The sequence below is a fragment of the Giraffa tippelskirchi genome, chromosome 6 (assembly GCF_054371585.1).
Source record: "Giraffa tippelskirchi isolate mGirTip1 chromosome 6, T2T-mGirTip1v1.2.pri, whole genome shotgun sequence".
NCBI lineage: Eukaryota > Metazoa > Chordata > Mammalia > Artiodactyla > Giraffidae > Giraffa > Giraffa tippelskirchi.
In genome coordinates, this window is record NC_137280.1 from 68870197 (window position 1) to 68879821 (window position 9625).

At 55.8% G+C, this 9625-nt stretch overlaps 1 protein-coding gene across 2 annotated transcripts in view; it reads right to left on the bottom strand.

Annotated features, from left to right (window-relative positions):
- The window catches only part of NDRG1 (N-myc downstream regulated 1), a 57047-nt gene extending 47986 nt beyond the window's left edge, over window positions 1-9061 (bottom strand). Inside the window, exon 1 of one of the 2 annotated variants that reach the window (XM_081505319.1) lies at window positions 8875-9061. The gene's annotated coding sequence lies outside the window, so the exon portion shown is untranslated. The remainder of the gene's footprint in view (window positions 1-8874) is intronic. The other variant, XM_081505323.1, reaches the window with a different exon arrangement.
- Window positions 9062-9625: the final 564 nt, after the last annotated feature.

Here is a 9625-nt window from a genome sequence, read left to right on the forward strand (position 1 = left end):
GGTCACCCTTCATAACAAACCTGCAGCCCCGCTGGGCTCAACAAGCTCTCTCCCTGGGTTTGAGCCCAAGCACCGGATGCCAAGCCTGCCCTTCTCCACCGCCTCCTGGAAAGTCCCAGCGCAGGATGTAGGACTGAAGAGGGTTGAGGCAATCCTGCAGGCGGCAGAGGGTTGTAAGTGGAAGTCCTGCAGGGGGCCAGGCCGCACCGGGCATGGTGGTGGGAGCCTGGGTGTCTGACTCCCAGCCCCCCACACCATCCTGTAGGGTGGACTCTGTCTCAGCACAGAGGGAAGCCACTCCACACAGGAAATGAGGTCGGGACAGGTCTCCTTCTGCCAAAACCCCACTCAGTGCACACAACAGGGTTCCAGGTCACAACGCCAGCTGCCAGACTGGTTTATACCACTTCTTCCTTTCCCACTCGCCTGCCCAGAAGGAATTCTGAGAAAATCAATATTGCAGAAGTGAAAGGTAGTCAGGAGTTAGTGGGGAGCGGGGGGAAGACCTGAGGGTCACATCACACCTAAGCGTCACCACTGATTGGCTCTGCGAGCTACCTCTGAGCCTCAGTCTGCTCATCTGTAAAATGGGCATAACAACTGCTCACGGGGGGTAGTGGGGGGCCTTCAATGCAACCATGGCACACAGAATCAGGCAAACAGTTGCTTCATTAATCAGTGTACTTCCCTGGTTGCCTCAGAGACCCAGGGCCATCTGTGGGGACACAGTCTGTATTTTAAACATTCTCAGTCCCCGAGTGGCCCAGCAAGGAGGGGACACAGAAATAACGTTCAGCAGGTGTCATATGTGTTTGCAGCAATCAGACCCAACGCGCCACCACTCGGGTCAATGAGTAACAAAGGCCCAAGAGGCGGGGGTGGGGAGGGGGCAGGCAAATACCTTTCCAGTTCAACGGACCCAGGAGCCAGTCAGCAATGAGCTGGACTCCATGAATTCCAGCAAAGCCAAGACTGAGATTTGCTTGGAGGAGGGAAGAAGGTGACCTCGGGGACTTGGAAGGCAGCAGGCGGAGGCATCTCAGGCCATGAGGCCATGTGAGAGCTGTTAACCGGTCACCACGAGAGCGAGCGGACACGCACAGCCTGGGATTCTCAAAAGCCCTGATGGAGCAGCAGGAGCACTGTTTAGGAGCCAGAGCGTGGGAACCCTGCCCCTTTCCAGCCACATGACTTTTCCCAAGTCATTCATCCCCTCCCCGGGCCTCGGCTTCCCATCTACAAAATATGTGGCGTGTGTTCTATGGACACCGTTGTTCTCGTTTAGTCGCTAAGTCGTGTCCAGCTCTTTGTGACCTGCCAGGCTCCTCTGTCCCTGGTATTCTCCAGGCAAGAATACTGGAGCAGGTTGCCATTTCCTTCACCGGAGGATCTTCCCGACCGAGGAATCGAACCTGTGTCTCCTGCATTGGCAGGTGGATTTTTTATTGCTCAGCCACTTGAGAAGCCCTCTATGGACATCACATGGTCCCCAAAACTCAGGATGGATGGGAGCCCAGGGAGGAAAGTGCTGCATGCAGACAAAAGGGAGGTGCAACCTGGGGTGCTATGAGGGCCTCTTGCAGCATGGCTCTGCTCAGGTCATCTGCCCTGGGAACCTGGCGGACCCCTCTTCTCCCAGCCTGGACCCCCTCCCCATCCCTAAGACTGGAGTCCTCCACCAGCTCTGGCATTCCTCCAACAAGCCCCCTGGAGGGGGCATTTGCCCTTCCTCTTTGGCAAATTCTGCTGGGCCCCTAAAGCCCCTCCAAGGCAGGGGCGGGGGGCATCTAGCACAGAACACCCAGGGTGTGCTCTGGGAGCCCCTGGCTGCACTCACCCTCTGCAGACACAGAACAGTGACAGCAACAAGGACTTCACGGTGCCTCCTAGGCTCCAAACTCCATCCCTCCTTTGAGCTTTCCAGTAGCCCTACAAGGCGGACCCCCACCATGTCACCATTCGAAGGGGAAATGGAGGCACAGAGAGATTAAGAAACGGACCTCCAGTCACCAAGCATCAAGATGGCACAGTTTAAAAAAAGCAACGTTAAAGGGGACAGTTGACCATGAACCCAGCTTGCTCTAAACAGAAAAACAAACCGAGTGCCCAGCCCCAGGCAGGAGGTACTAAGGATGGGCCCCGTGTTGCCGGGAGACTTCTCCCGTGTGGATCAGCTGGCGCAGTCACGTGCTTCTCATGCCACCACGCACAGCCCCCTTGAGTCACCACCAGAGGCCCAGGCTGCGGGCAAAGTCCACATCTTAGACGCTCTCCCCTTACAACGTGCAGAAGGGATCCGCCATATTCAACACATTGGAAAAAAGATTCATTGCATTATTCTCTTTGTTCCTCGAGGAGGTCCCTGGGAGAATGTGGATTGGATCACCCTGGCTTACAGGTGGGTAATCTGAGGCTCAAACGCCAAGGCCTGTGTGACTTCCTAAAGGCCTAGACTCCGTCCTTCGGAGTGGGTGCAGGTGGGTAGGGCAGGGGTGGGCAGGGCAGGGGCGGGAAGACCACAGCCTCCCGGAGTCCTCCAGTGAAGAGAGAGAGAGGGGAAGCAGGAACGACTGTTGATAAGCTTGCATCGACTGTGACTGTCAGCCACTGGCCCAGATTTTGTCCCCTCCAGAACATGCCTGGTTTCCAAGCCACATGAAAGCAGTGTTTTTTTCCAGCACACTGGGCTCTTTATAGAACAGAATTTAAAAGGCAGGCAGGGGATCAATGGATGCTGCTGATGTTCGCCATAACATCCTCCCGAATACAGTCAACTCCAGAAGGTTGGAGAGAACAGTGCCCGTCTGCATTAACCTCCAGGAAGGTAGCCTTGGGGTACACCTTGCCTCCCCGCACCTTGCTATGGACATGTCCGTTGATCCTCTTTGCCAAAGAGATTCTGAAATCAAGCTATTAGGCAGTCCATGGGTTCCCGTGGTGTTTTCCGGACCTTCTGAAACCCAAGACTCTGAGGAGGGTGAAGAAGTTGGTGGCCTTAACTCTCAATGTTTTTCTTACGTAATCAACCTAGTAAACAATATTGCAGAACTCACTGGACCTTCCAGGAAGTTCCCTAGTTGAGGGGAAGGGAGGTAGAAAACAGGGCTTTCAAAAGTCAATAAAATGAAAAAAGATGATCAGACAATCAGAATTCCTTCAGGAGGCCCTGGGTGCTTTTGCTTGGAGGCTGAACCTCAGCAGCATCCAACAAACTGTCTGATATTGAAAGAATGAAAAAGAAATCACTAAAGAGAAGGCACCCACCCAGCTGCATCCATTCTCTGGGTACCAGGCTGGAGACCAAAGGCAACTTCTCTGTCTTGGGCCAGAGCACAGAACTAGCAAGAAGGTCGGGCGTGTATCTGGGACACAATAGCAGGAAGAGGGAGGGGCCCGCACGTGGTCCTCACCCCACCCTCTTCTCCGCAGCACTACCCAGGACCTTCCTGTCGGTTCTCCGTGGAGGTCTAGCAGCCCAGCAACTTGTCTGGCAGAGAGAAGACCAGACCATCTGCGGGGACGCGCAGGATAACGGAAGTCTAAAGGAGGATGCTGGGTGGGTGAGAGGCTTTTTCTGTGAATCTGCAAGACAAACACAAGCGGCACTGGATGGTCTGTGAGATAATGTGTGGAAAGCACACAGATGGAGCCAGTATTCGCATGGGACGTGGAGGCAGATTCCTCCTACAAAACCCTTTGTCCCCGAGATGGGACGATTGCCACGCTGACAAAATCTTTCCCCGAATTGGTCTTGCTGCTCTTAACCTCTGGATGACCTTCCGATCTTTCCTACACAAGAGGGCCCATGGTTATTTCCTTAGTAAATGGAGGTATCCTTTGGACCAACATTGCTTCCCTAGTGGCTCAGACAGTATAGAATCTGCCTGCAATGCAGGAGACCTGAGTTCGATCTCTGGGTCGGGAAGATTCCCCGGAGAAGGGAATGTCTACCCACTCCAGTATTCTTGCCTGGAGAAATCCATGTACAGAGGAGCCTGGCAGGCTACAGTCCATGGGGTCTCAAGAGTCAGATATGACTTAGTGACTAAACCACCACCACCTACTCCAGCATTCTTGCCTGGAGAATTCCATGGACAGAGGAGCCTGGTAGGCTGCAGTCCATGGGGTCACAAAGAGTTGGACACTACTGAGCAACTATACTACTACAACTTGAACCAATATTAACAGATTGCCTACTAAGTATAGGGTCTCGGGTCTACAGGAAAAGGGTAATTAAGCCGACACAACCCAGAATGATCCAAGAAGGGCACCCAGTTGGCCTGCCTGGAGGCGAAAGTCAGGGAGGGCTTTCTGGAGAAAGCAGGCAAGTTTAATGATTAATAAGAAGAGGGGAGGAGGGGGAGGGTTCCCAGCTAAGAGAGTCCTCAGAATTTTCTACCTCTTCGGAACGACTCCCACACTCACATTCAGAGAGGGCTGCCCAGAACCTTCTCAAAGCCAATGAGTGGAGTCGGGGGTAAAGATAGGGGAACAGAATGGAGCCCTGTTCTTCCTTAAAAAGGGTCCCCATCCACCTCATTAAGCAGAGCAGCACACGGGCATAACGTTTATATGTACAGAGTTTTCCACAGGTTTAATGAGGAAAAAAAAATCTAAAAAGATGAAGCCCCCAGACTGCTAAGGAGTCCCACTTCCTACCACCTCAGTTGGAAGAATGCCTCCGCAGGACTAGAAATGCCTGGAGACAGAGCCTGGGTGGGAAGGGGTTGGCAGGTCTTCAGTAAATATACGGTATGAAGATCAAGACTGGGTGGAAGAGAGACCTGTGTGTGAATCCACATTCTGTAACCGGGTCTATTCGGCAGTGCCAAGTCAGGTTGCCAGGGTTGCCAGGTCTCTTCTCACAAGGCATCTGCCCTGGAGCACTGGGCTCTGCACATTCACGATCAGAGCCCCCCACTCCTCCCGCACACCCTGCTCCAACAAGCCTGGACTGGCACAGCAGGAGTCAAGCGAGTGTCCAGGGAATTGACCTCCACCGGCTCCGCAGTAGAGACGGCCAACCTGCCTGTCTGTCTGCAAACTTAAAGAGAAAGAAAGGGCAGGGCTGGGCCCAGACTGGGATCAGGGAGGTAGGAAGGGCTGCCTGAAATGAAGCCAAGAAACCAAGTCCAGATTCCAAAGACAGATTGAGGAGGGCCTGGGCAGTCTCGAAGGATAACGCTGCGGGGAATGGTCCACGGTGGATCACGGGGAACAGAGCCCCATCACTTGATTCCGGACAAGCAAGGGACCTGCTCAAGCCTCAGTCTTCTGATCTGAGAAATAGCAAGGATGTCTCCTGTCTCAAAGGAACAAGGCAATGCCTTGAAATCACAAGGCACTTTAGCCAGATAAAAGCTACTTACTCCATACTCTGGAGATATGAGAAATATGGCGCCCCCTTTCTTTTGCTCTCCCCCAGCCATCATTCTGGGGCAAATATCCTCCTCTCTGACAGTACACTCTAGCGCAATCCAGCCCAGGAAGCTTTGAAACAAGGCAGATCCCTCGCCCATCCCAGTCCTACCAGGCCTGGAGATCTGCATTTCAGACAAGGTTCCATTATATTTTTATGCAATCTGCATAAGCCTAGCTTTCTAGAAAAACTCCAAGAAGCAAAATATGAATCCAGCATTTGCAGGCCCTCCCACTGGTCCAGGTAAGTTGAGAACAAAGGTCTCTGCCACCAATTGCCCAGGAAATGCCTTGAGAATGCCATTTGTGGAAATGACTGACCGCAAGTTCCCTCAAGGTGGCCTTGTGGGCAAGTACTGTTCTCAACTCTTGCCATAGATTAACTCAATTAATATTTACATGTCCCAATGAGACAGTATCTGTTACTCTCATTTTTCAAGGGGGGAAACTGAGGCCAGAGATCTGGCTGGTCTCTCTGCACTTTTCACTCAAGCCTTTTTGCAATCACCTCAACGTGCCATCATGAAAAAAGAACATAGGCTTTCAGGTCCGACGCTCTGGGTTCTCAGCCTGGCCCTCCCACTTTCAGTCACATGGCCCACAAGCAAGTCCCTTAAACATTCCTGGCCTTGGTTTTTCCATCCATTCAATGGAGCCAAGATAGCGCAGGCAGAGCTATTGCAAGGATGAGAGGGGCTGTGGGATACAGCTGCTGATTCGGAGAGAGAGAGAGGTCCTGTCCCTTTCCGGCCCCCTCTGCCAGACTCAGGGCCCCTCCCTCCTAAAATCTTAGATGCTGAGTCATCATCCTGGCTTCCCTTCTGAAGCACAGGGCTTTTTGAGTCACCCTTTGGATGGGATTCTCTGGATCCCAAGGAAGAACTGCAGCTTCAGGCCATCAGAAAAACACAATGAGATCTTTCTTCCCCATCCATGCTGAGGCAGCTCAGGCCAGGAGATTTCAGTGCATGGAGGGCAGGGGAAGTGTGTGTTTTGGGGGCAGGGTGGGGAGAGCTTTGTTCACATCTGGGGTCCAACCTGGGCAGCCCAAATCTGGGCCACCACCACTCAGCAGGGCTGCAGCCCTTTCTCACTACGCTGATTCTGCTCCTGTCTCAAGAACTCGTGATTCAGACTGAAAATCAATTGATCCATCAATCACTCACATTCTGTCTGGAAAGTTTCCAGATAGAAACACAGTGAGGATCCAACTCATTTTCTGACAGCAGAAAATACACCTCTCAAGACTGAGAGCCCCGATCACCACCTCCCATCACAGCCAGGAGACCCAGGCTGACTTCCAGGTTTGTTTGGCTCCTCCTTGGGAAGTCATTCCCCGCCTTTGGGTCTCAGCTTCCATCTGTAAACTGGGCAGAAGTTGGACCAGGAACTTGTGTGAATTTTTAATTCCTCCAAATTATTAAACCAATGGATAGCAAGCCTGGATTTGCTTCTCAGGAAAAGAGACCCCAAAAGATCCTCCAAGGTCTCCTTGGAAAGCACAGTCACATGCTATCACCAAAAATTCAACTGCCTCCTGGGGAGGCTACTTGTGGGATCATAGGGGAATGGGGCCTTTCAATTGATTCAATGTCTGTATTTGATCTCTTCCCAAGGGCCTGGCCAGGTGCCAAAGCGAGGCAGGCGATGCCTTCCTTCTCACTCTAATGAGAGACAAGGTGCCACAAAGCTACAACGTCCCAGGTCTGGGGACATCCGGCTTCCCTCCTTACCCCAGAGCACTGTCCCTTTAAAGGTATCCTATCACTTCGTGACCACCCCTGGGTCCCCTCCTCCCCTGACCCCCACCCTGAGCCACCCCAGCAGTTACCACCACAGAGGGCTGGGGTCTGCGCCCTTGTCTGCATTTCTCCCCTGGCTGTGGAACCCCTTGAAGCCAGCTGCTGGGGGTTGCACTCTCTGTATCTTGCTTATTGCCATTCACCTTTGTGAAACTCAGTCAAGATTCCAACATTTCTACACAGGAGGAAGCTGGGCTGGAAGGTCTGCCTTGAGACTGCATTTTTCATGGCAAGAACACACTGTTTAGATATTCTGTCCTTTAGGAGGTGAAGTATGGCTGATGGCTAAAGCCCTCCTGCCTGGCCACTGGCTGAACTCTCTCTGAATCTTGCATCTTTCCCAGTAACTCAAAGGAACCAAACAAACTCAAGTGCCCAGGACATCTGGGAAGAAGAGATGGTCTGGGCACAAGACAATCGCGCCCTCCCCCACTAGGTTTGCCTCCCTCACCAGCTGCCGGGCACCTCCCCCCATCCCCTGTCCAAGCCACAAGTCGGTGCTGCCCCAGACCTAGAGGGATGCCTGACAGTAGAGGCGACAGACGGGCGAGTGGGGGAGGTGGAGCGGAGTAAGGCAAATAGCCACTAAATCCCAGCTTCAGCCACTAATGTGACCCAAGCGGTGACAGCGCGTTTCCCCCGGAGCCCACCACGGTGCACACGCCCTGCCCCCAGCTGAATCCGAGACCGCGGCGGATCTCCCAGGAAGGGCCGAGCAAATCCAGCTGTTCTCCTGCCCCGGGAGGGCAGAAGAGGAGGGCCCGGGAGGCAGGGGAGAGAAGGAAAGCTGGGGAGAGTGGGCGGAGGCCAAAATGACGCCACTCGAAGCCCCAGCCAGCGCAGAGCGGCCAGATGCCACACGACTCCGCTGGTCCAGGCCACCTCTTGCGCGCCGCCACAGCGCCCACCCCGGGCCACCTCGGGGGGCGCACCCTGCCCAGCGGCGCTCGTCAACCCTCGCTCCCGCGCGTGTCGCACGCGCTGGAACACTAGGACCCTTCCCCAACACAAACGCGGGCACGCGCGCGCGCAAACACACAAGCGTGCTCCACCCCGACTTCCAGGCTGAATGGGCCCCCGCCCCTCAGACACACTGGTTCGGAGCGGAGTCTGGGAAGCAGACACACCCACGTCCCCTTCTCGAGCCTCGTCCCTAGCGCCGCTCACCCCTAGCCATCTCCTTTCTACAGGCGCGCTCAATCCTTCCTTCCCCAGACACCCCACTCCAGGGACACACCCCACCTCCACCCTTAAACACACACACTCCTGGTCTCGCCTCCTCCCACGTCCAGCGCACCCTCCCGCCCGCGGCGCCAGTGTGAGCCGGGAGGGCCTTGGGAAGCAGGGATCAAGGTGTTAGGGCTCTCCGCTCCCCACCCCGACCCTCAGGATACCACTTCCTCAGCTAGGGGAAAGGTGAACCAGGACCTTTTTTTCCCCCCTCTTGTGGCTGAATCAAACACCCTCACTCCAGCAGTGCTCGCGCCCCCAAAGCCCCTCCTGGAGCTCGCCCTCGCGCCACCGGGGAACCGAGCACTGGCAGCTCCGGGAGTAGGGGGTGGGGGCTGGCCACAAAGGGCGGTCCAGCAGAGGCAGGAGCACCCACGGCCGACCGATCCCTCCCCTCCTGGCGGGAAGAGGGCGTCGGGCTTACCTAAGGCCGAGGGAGAAAAGCGAAAAGGACCCGGAGCGAAGCTATCGGCGCCCAAAGGGAGCGAGGAGAGCGGCGAAGAGAGGCGTGCGCTCCCGGGCCGGAGCAGGGAGCCAGGCGAGGTTTGTTTATGCCCGGGAGGAGGGCGATTTTATACGCGCCGCGGCCCCGCCCCCCCCCCCCGCGCCTCGCCCCGCCCCCGCCCCGGGGCCCCTTCGCCGCGGGGACACACCCCTCGCCGCTCCCTCCTCCCGGGCGCTCCTCCCGCTCGGTTGGGCGCGCCTGGCCGTGCTGGGGCAGCGCGCGAGGGGCGCCAGCCGAGCCGCCGCCTGTTGCGCAAGCCCGCGTGGAGGCGACGCGGGGAGCGGCCCTCCCGGTCCCGGCGGCCGTTCCGCGGCGCTGTCTCTTTCCTCGTCCGGAAGGCCGGGGCCTGGGCGTGTGCAGCGGGCGTGTGTGCACCGGGGATCCATTTGGGCGCGGGTGCGTGTGCTTGGGCGCGCTCGCGCTTGTGCGTGTGGACTTCCGTGTGTCTCTGTGTGACCGAGTGGCCCCCATCTCCATCTCAGAGTTTCTTCTTCCGAGTCTCCTTGCGCCACGCCTGGACATCCCTTAGGAGCGACTCCCCTACTTCCTCCGGGTCTTAGATCCCAAGTCCCGGGTAGCTGCCTCCTTTGCTTCCTGGAGACCCGTTCCCTGCGATTCTCACTCCGTGACCCTTGTTGCAGCAGCTTTCTGTTGAAATCCAGACTCTCGC